Source organism: Lactuca saligna, chromosome 9 (genome assembly GCF_052625555.1).
Source record: "Lactuca saligna cultivar CGN05327 chromosome 9, ASM5262555v1, whole genome shotgun sequence".
In the NCBI taxonomy this organism is placed as follows: domain Eukaryota; kingdom Viridiplantae; phylum Streptophyta; class Magnoliopsida; order Asterales; family Asteraceae; genus Lactuca; species Lactuca saligna.
Window position 1 is genome coordinate 116,720,730 of NC_136425.1, and position 9,351 is coordinate 116,730,080.

General features: G+C 29.6%; 1 long non-coding RNA gene and 1 other non-coding gene across 5 annotated transcripts; one reads left to right on the forward strand and one right to left on the reverse strand.

Moving 5' to 3' along the window:
* Positions 1–978: 978 nt before the first annotated feature.
* Positions 979–4,099, reverse strand: LOC145017099 (uncharacterized). Of its 4 annotated transcripts, none has more exons than XR_013666371.1 (5): positions 3,682–4,099; positions 3,068–3,456; positions 2,460–2,982; positions 2,255–2,387; positions 1,621–1,999 (listed from the first exon to the last, which is right to left on the reverse strand). It is a non-coding gene; the product is annotated as an uncharacterized LOC145017099 (long non-coding RNA). The 4 variants fall into 4 exon arrangements; XR_013666370.1 differs by having other exon boundaries at positions 2,255–2,368; positions 3,682–4,098; XR_013666372.1 differs by lacking the exon at positions 1,621–1,999 and adding an exon at positions 979–1,453 and having other exon boundaries at positions 2,255–2,982.
* A 4,928-nt stretch (positions 4,100–9,027) lies between these two features.
* On the forward strand, positions 9,028–9,130 carry LOC145018976 (U6 spliceosomal RNA). Its single transcript, XR_013667298.1, has one exon. It is a non-coding gene; the product is annotated as a U6 spliceosomal RNA (small nuclear RNA).
* The last annotated feature ends 221 nt before the right edge of the window (positions 9,131–9,351 follow it).

A 9,351-nucleotide genomic window follows, 5' to 3' on the forward strand; every position in this document is an offset into this window, starting at 1 on the left:
TGACTTGACCGGAAGTTGATGGTTGTCACATTAACGTTTATTGGTTCCTATTTGATCTTTTTTATTATATTATATAGAGAGTGGTTCAAATGAGAACCCAAAAAGATTAAGAACCCTAAGAATCATTTTCTCTTTGAATATGTTCATTAAGGGTTGGACAAATCCAACATTTATGTTGTACTAAACAAACTTTTTAATTCCCTAGTTTACAATAGAACAAACATTATAGCTTCCATTTTTTAGGGAAACTTTTAACACATACCATTTCATTTTTGCAGCCATATATAGAAAATTAAATAAAAAATAGAATTATACCTTGAAAAATCCAACTTTATCTATTTTAAATCATAGATTTATTTAAAAAAATGTATCGTTTAAAAGATATATTCACAGTTTAAAATATCATATGCACAGTTTAATAGACATATTAATTCACTAATATGCAGTTTAATTTTTTCATGCATACATTCATTCATATTTTAAAACAAAATTTATATAATATTACATAACTTAAGACAGTTCATTTTTAGTTTAATACATAAAATTCACAACATAATACAATCAGTTAAACACTAAATCACAAATTCAAATAAGTTAAACCCAAACTTTGCCACCACCACCACCAACTATATGTGCCACTTTCGCAACCATTCTTTCTTCCAAAGCATATATGTATACAAAATTATGAATTCATAGGTTAAATTTTATATTCACAATTTAATAAACCAATTACTTTACTAATTAAGAGTTTAATGCAAAATAATTATAAAAAAACTAATATATTCTTACATATTTATACATAAAAAAATAAATATATTCACAAAAAATTAGTATAAAAATTCATATGTAAATTGGTCATATTTTTACATAAAATTCATAAAAAATCCACAGTTTAATATATTTTATTCACGGCTTAATGCATTCAATTAGTTTACTTTTAAAACACAAAATTCACAACTTAATATAATAAATTCACTATTTAATACACAAAACTTATATATTCACATCCATATTTTCAACTTAAATTTACATTTATACATTTAAATCTATAGATTATTGTTTCTTTCAAAGTTTATTTACATAATTATTTCAATTTAAATTTTACATACTTTATTTGAAATTAGATAAAACTAGGGAAGATTCCCCACTTTGCGAGGTTTGACCTCCCAAAATAAATGGAAAAAACAGAAATATTTTATTGAGTTACATTTAACTAATTAGATTAAATCGGTTTTTAGTCTCGATCCTTTGCAGAAGATTCTTCGGTTGACCTTAACATTTGAATATTGCAATCTTCTTGCACATTCTTCAATAGCATAGGTATTTATTCTTATTCAGATGTTACATTCCATTAAAAAAAATCTTTCATCATCCTTGTATAGGGTTTCTTCTAAAGGATTCTATGTAGTGTTTGATCACATTTGGGTTTTCTGTTCTTTAAACCATTTATTCCCTAACATGTCAATAAAACATGTTAGTAATTTACCAAAGGGTACTAAAAATGGAAATAAACAGCAACGATCCAAAAAAAATCCTTGTTTATCAAGAAAAAAAAAAGAACCGACACACTCAAAAGGAACAACTTACAATTTAAATGTTATTAAAAATGTCCCGAAAGCGTTATAATTTAAAGTTTATGTTTAAACAGATCCTCAAAATTCGACACTAATATTTGACATTGATAACATACACACATAACGTAAGTCTATAGTCCAAATTAATTTACACTAATAGTGCCCAGTAGACTACTTCTTAGGGTGTAGACACCCTTTTGCGCTCTTTAATGTACATGATATTGCACCTCAATGCACAATTCGACACTTAATGTTCCTTGTATACATGTCCTTTTACTTAACTTAAACATATTCATAAACACAAAGTGTATCCATGCATATTTTGCTATTTTGTCTACTGGAAATAGAAATTTAAAATATCACATGTTCTGTTGAAAATTTCAGCAAGAAACTCTTAAATTTAGTCAATCTTTTGCCTTGGGCACCTGCAATGCAATATTTGTGAGATTTTCATAAAAAATCCATTCATTGCATAAATTAGTAAAATCATCAAAAGCATATCTCCTGTAAAATAAATTGGCAATAAAGATTAAAGATACTTTGTTGGGACACACACTGTATATAACTCCTAATCCACCGAATCACTCTATGTAAAAGAAAAACTTAGATATTTATTGAATAAGGGTAATTTCCGTATTTTCTATATAAATCAAAGATTGTGTAAACGATGAGTGACTAACCAGCCAGTAAAACCAAATGCACATTCACCAATACGCATGTGTGTAATTATTGCAGCTTCCTTAGATGCTTTTGTGTTATGATGTGCACCATATATATGAATAGATAACAGTTTCCTGTAGCATCATATTGGATCTGAACATGACAGAAAACATATGGAAATATATATGAAAAAAATGTTCATTGTAATAATAATAATAATAATACCTCTCCAGCAAAATGGTGAACTTTGAAAGCTTGTTTTGCAACACTAAAGCAAGAATTAGAACTCAGTTGAAGTTTAATTTTATTAGTAAATCTTACACCAGTGGCTTTGGAAGAATTTGAACCATCTTCAAACATTGATATTAGTCCCATAGGTTTCTTCCATGTTTTATACATTTTTATAGGAATATCATAAAATTTATACCTCCAGATCCATTTCTTCAGCATAAATAAATGTAGGCAACTTCTTGAACAACTTTTTTTTTGTCATTGGCTTAACCAAAGTAACAGTAAATTATAAATCAAAGAATGTCAGGTGCGTTTGTTAAACAAATCAACAATTACCGGTGCCTTTGAGTTGTGTTCTAATTGAAGAGGCAGACTGCAAAGAAAAGATAAGTTATTAAAGGTAAAGAAAGGGTAAGGAGGTACGTGGCTGAGGTTCTATTTGCTTATTCGAGACTGCTCTAAAATTGCTGCTTCACATGACTTTCCAAATGAATCCCAAAACGGATTATGTTGCAATCTGTGTATAATTAGGAAGATTTGGTCGAAGTTTAGATAGGTAATCAAGATCTGAAGGTAAAAAGCTTATAGAGAAAGGCACTTACTGTGAACTGTGCTTTTAGGGGTTGTTAAGGTTAACAAATCGGCTTCATGTAGAAGAAACCAACGTTCGTTGCACATCTGAGACAACACACATAGGATTCCATCCCTCCCTCTCAAGATATACTCTCAAGATATACCCACCGTCGATTGTTCCCCGATTTTTTTTAGATATTTTCTGGAATTCGAGGGCTTGTGGAAATATCATCAAATAGAAGAGGGATTAAGCAACAGTGATTAGGCAGATGAGGTAACTGACATAAACATTTGTAGATCGATTGGGGGAGAACACGTATCAATTGCATTTGTGGACACGATATGGAAAACAGAAGAGACACACCTGCATCTGTGTACATCTTATACTTCCCTTCTGCCCCTATTCTTGCTCCCCAATCTACGAAATTTAAAAAAATATATATAATAAAAAAAAAAAAAAAAAAAAAAAAAAAAAAAAAAAAATCACACTCATATAACTGCAGATGAGGAAAATAGGAGAAGAGAAAAACTCAATTGGTAGGCAAGAGAAGAGCATTGAGAAGGAGCCGAAGAAACACTCTTAAAATTTGGGTGATTTGGGGATGGTGGTGGTGTAGAAGAATCTGACTATAAGCTGATTTACCTAGAGCTGAACCTCTGGATCGACGACCGGTGAAGATGGCAGCTGACATCCATCTCGCTAAAAAGCCATACTAGGGAACCCAAATCGGTGGTATGGGACAGAACCCTTCCGTTCCTAACTCTAAATAACAACACCACCGCCACTGTCGTTTGCTGATTGCTTCGTTCTCACGTTTCCGTCCTGGAGCCGACAAATTAGAAGGGTGGAGAAGGTGGTCCGAAGTTTCTTGAGGCGGAAGCCGGTGGAGGATTAAACCAAGGTGGAAGCGGGAGGATGAAACGACACGTTCCTGAAGTGGAAGCAAATGAAAGAAGCAGACGATGAAGATCGAGAAGGTGGAAGAGATGTAGGACACGAAGCGGTTTAGAGAAGATACGAAGAACACGTAGATGGCACAGGGCACACTTGTAATCCACTATAGAAATAAATAATTGGATAAATATATAATAATCCAAACGAAAAAAAAAAAAAAAAAACCCACCAATAGTTATGGTCCAATAAGAAGTACATATGTGTATAGTGTTTTATTTCATCTCGCAAATAAAATATTCATAAAAGAATTCACAACTTAATAAGTTTACAACTTATTAGAATAAATATTCAGTCAATTTACAGTTTAATACAATCAAATTTAACGTTAATACACAAAATTCACTACTTATTAATACACACAAATTATACATGATGCGATTTTCTGTAAAAATATATATTTAAAGAAAAAAATATTATATCAAAATACATATTAATTTATAGAGAATAAAATATTACGAAAATTAAGTGGCAAGAAATCATTAAGCATCCTCAACTTCTGTTTTTTTTTCTCGTTTAAAACTTCCATAACTTCATGATCGATCATTAGTATTTCAGTTGTCACCATAAACACTCTTATGTATTAAAAAAAATCCTGGCATGTGGAAGATATGGTGGATAACCTATTGATCCATGTTCAAATCCTGGCACCACTCAACCTTTGTGGCCATGGAGGTTCGCCTGCAGTGACTCCAGGGTATAAGGCAAAGCTTTATGTTTGCAGCGGGGGATTAGTCGGTGCGCGAAAGCTGGCCCGAAAACCCTCGTTAGGGAAGTTCCCTTTCCAAAAAAAAAAAAATCCAATTCTTATTGTTTCTATTATTTCCTTAAATAAATCATTAAAACACATACTAAGCATATAAACTAAATCAGGCATTTTTGAATATCAAGTAGCTTTTAAGCCTTCATTTAGAGATTTGAAACTTTTGTTGGAAAAATGATAAAGTCTATTGAATGATGTTTATAATTTTACATAATAATATAGATAATGTAAAAATATTCGTATTAAAAATTTGTTACTAGTTTCATGTTATAATTAGATATTACAATATAGATAATATAAACAATATAACAAATTTATTTATGAAGAAAAAAAAGTGAGTATGATTAGTTATTTGGTGAAGAATTCATTTAACAAAAATTTATATTAAAAAATAGTTTAAATAAAGAAATGATCGATTTACATATGTGACTTGAAATCTATTGTATATATTTCACTTAAAATCCATTGATAAGAAAAAAACATTCACTGCTACCAAGTATTATATCCCGCAAAAGTATACAAGTATAATGTAGAAACAAGTACTATATCCCGCAAAAGTATACAAGTATAATGTAGAAACGTTTACTTTTAACAACAATAATTTTATATCATGAAACTAGATACAAATCTTTTTAGTATTAATTTTTTTATCAGTTATTTGTTTTTTGTTGAAGTGTTATCTTATAGTTTTAATGATTAGATATAGTTTATGATATTTTTAGATTTTTTATAACGACCCTCATATTAGATGTGTAATCTTATATCTTATAAAGTTTAAAAGATTATAATTTTTTTCTTATATTTTACAAGTTTAGAAGATCACAAATAATGTTTTTTTTCTTTATTTTTAGTTTCGTCACAGATATATACATCATATGAATTTACAGCTTAATAAACAAATTTAGGATTCTTATTCACAGTTTAATAAAACAATTCTAGACTATTATTCATAGTATTAACAACTAAAAAACATACTTGATTTGTTGAAGCATTTCATCAAACACCTACTATACATCATACAAATTCATAGTTTTAATAGACACTTTCATTTATAATTAAATAAAATGATTAATGACTCTCATTTATAACAAGTTCAAAACATACCTGGTTTTCATTGGTTGTTGGCTTCAAAATCCACATCTAGTGATGGTAGAGCATGCAACGGTGGTCGATTCAGTTCCACGACGACATCAATAGTTGTTTTTAGTGGTGTTTCGTTGTGGTGATTTCTAGATAGATATCTGATTTGTGGTGGTGGTTTTAAGATCTAAATCTTATGTAGATTTGGTGATATTTGATGTAGATCTAGTTAGATCTTATACATATTTGTTCACCAGAGATCAGAGAAGGTGGTATCAATTTATGTCGATGAATGATATGAAATCACCAGATGAGTAAGTAGAGGTGATGTTGTCCACAGTGAAGACGATGGTGGAACCATCACCAACCACCAATATAAGAAGAGTTTTCATATTTTCTCTTCAGATCTGATCTCAAAACAAACGACTAAGTATAAACCACAAATCTGAAAAAAGATGAAGACGAAGCAGACCAGGAAGGAGATGGTTATGGTGGATCCTCACCTGAACTTCATAGATATGTAGTATAAAATGGTAGATCTAGAGACAAATATTATAGATTTGAGTCAGAAATCAAAGATCTGAAATCGATCGGAGCTTATACATCTGATGACGGTAATTTACCAGTGCTAAGAGATGGAGACGGTATAGCGGAGATGCAACGGAGAGGAGGTAACAACGGTTTCCAGATTTGAAATCCGATGCCGATGGTGGTGAGGTTGTCCTCGACCGTGGTAGGTCACCGGCAGCGGCGGTGGCTGTGGTGGTGTTCATCAAAGGTGGTTGAAGGAGTTGAGAGGGTTTTTTTTGTTCATGGGTAATTATGAAAGAATCATATCTGATCAAAAGTTATGGAATAAGTTTTACAAAAAGACCATTATCCCTTTACTGTTTTTTTATTTATAAAAAACTTTAATAAAATCTAAATATTAGAAAATACAAAAATGATCTTAATTATAAGTTAAGAATAAATAGTTCTTAGGATTCTTAATTTTTATGGTTTTCATTTGAACTTTTATATATATATATATATATATATATATATATATATATATATATATATATATATATATATATATATATATATATATATATATATATATATATAAAAGTTCAAATGAGAACCATAAAAATTAAGAATCCTAAGAACTATTTATTCTTAACTTATAATTAAGAACATTTTTGTATATTCTAATATATATATATATATATATATATATATATATATATATATATATATATATATATATATATATATAAGTTGAAGGAAAGAAAGTGGTCCGTGAGTTAGAGAGGAAGGAGTCATTCCCTCCCAACCTACAACCCACGAAAACTCTATTTTTTTGAACCCACTCAACCCATTCTATTAAAAAAATACAAAAAATCAAAGGTAAAATCTTAATTAGGAATAGAGTTACCAGCGGTAGCACTACCGCTTCAGTAGGTTGGTTAATTGGTTTCACTAACCCATTTCATTATCTCTCTCTACTTTCTCTCTCTCATTTTCTCTTGTACCATGTGTTTTAGAACTTATATCTTAGTTGTTTTGTTTTTTTTTTTTAAATTGAGTGGGTTGAAAAATATAGGATTTTCGTGTATTATGAGTTAGGAAAGATGAAGAAAAATATAAGACAAAAATTGATGTGACATTGATTTCAGTGGGTTGGGAGGGAACGACTCCCTCCTCTCTTAGAGGTGTATATTTGTACCTGGCGGTTTTCTATATGTACATCAATTTCTTTTTCAATTCCACCTCATTGATTTGATTTTTTTGTCTTTTTTTTTTTTTTTTTTTTTTCATATTTAGTTTTTTTTTTTCTAATTTTATTATTATTATTATTATTATTATTATTTCTAACAAAATTTTATAATTCAGGCGATGTTATAATATTCGAACGACTTTATAAAATCAATTTTTAATTATTTATTTATTTATTTATTTATTATTATTATTATTATTATTATTATTATTATTATTATTATTATTATTATTATTATTATTATAAATTTTGAACAACATTTTATAAAATTGGATGACATTATAAATTCGACCGACTATATAAAATCGGTTTTTAATTCTTTTTTATTTTATATTTTATAAATCGGTGTTTAAAATCGGATGACATTATAAATTTTTACGACATTATAAATCTGGACGGCATAATAAAATTCGAACGACTATATAAAACGGAACAAAAGCAAAGTTTGTATTTATTTATCACAGATATATTAATTGGTTTGTTATTACATTTGCGTGGTGCATTATGTAGATTGAAAACAAACTTTACTTTTGTTCCATTTTATATAGTCGTTCAAATTTTATAATGTCGTCCGAATTTATAATGTTGTCTAAATTTTAAAATGTTGTCCGAATTTTATATGGTTATCGAAATAATAATAATAATAATAATAAAAGAAAAACAATAAAAAAAATAAAAAAAAAAATGTTATCAAATTAAATGTAAAAAGTTGATCAGATTGATATTAAGGGGATACAATTAATTAACCGGGTACTTAAAGCACAACCCTCATGCGTGCTGAAGAAGCCAAGCTTGAGTTTCCTACTCTTCACGACAGTTCGGTGCGTCGAAGAAACAAGACTTGGAAGGTTGCGTTTCAAGACTTGTATGTGGACTTTTCTTCCGAAGCAATAATGGACAAAATGTTATCTTTTGACTAAATATTGTTAAGACAGGTTTTGTTTCATGGTTTTACGGCTAGGTAATATTTATTTTTTCCATATTAGTATTCATAAGTTGGCTTTTTAACTATTTTTATCACCGTGTTCATGTATTTTTGTGGGTTTACATTGTAAATTAAAGGGATAATGACTTGGGAGGGTAATAAGGTTTCCAGCTTGTCCGTATTAGGTCACTAAGGTTTTTTTTTTTTGTGCGTATTAGACCAATATGGTTGTTATTACCGTTTAGTACTAGTATTTTTTACCGGTTTTAATGGGTAAAAAGGACTATTTCTAAATGGTAATAACAACCATATTGGTCTAATACACACAAAAAAACCTTAGTGACCTAATACGGACAAACTGGAAACCTTATTACCCTCTTAAGTCATTAACCCTAATTTTAAAGACATTGAGAATATATGACCATTGACAGTAAACTACTTCGTTTAGAACTCGCGTCGTCCCATATAACCTGCTACTCCTCTATATGGCGAAGCTCTTCATCTATAGTCGTCCCTTTGCGGACATCCGATAAAATTGGAACGATACAGAGAAGATTAGCATGACCCCTGCGCAAGGATGACACACACAAATCAAGAAATGGTCCAAATTTTTTTTAACCCTAATTCCCTTTTCAAATGCTAATAGAGTTCAATTGCAATTCTTACGTTTCAGTAGTTCATCTACTGAAGTCACAATCAGACAACATGTGGATTCTATGGTCAGATTGATCTTCTTGTTAATGTCTTCAACCATTTGTGGCAAGTAAGAGTGATCTTTCTTTCTATAAAGTCTCCTTTAAGTTTTTTTACTTTTCCTGTCATTAAGTTTCATGC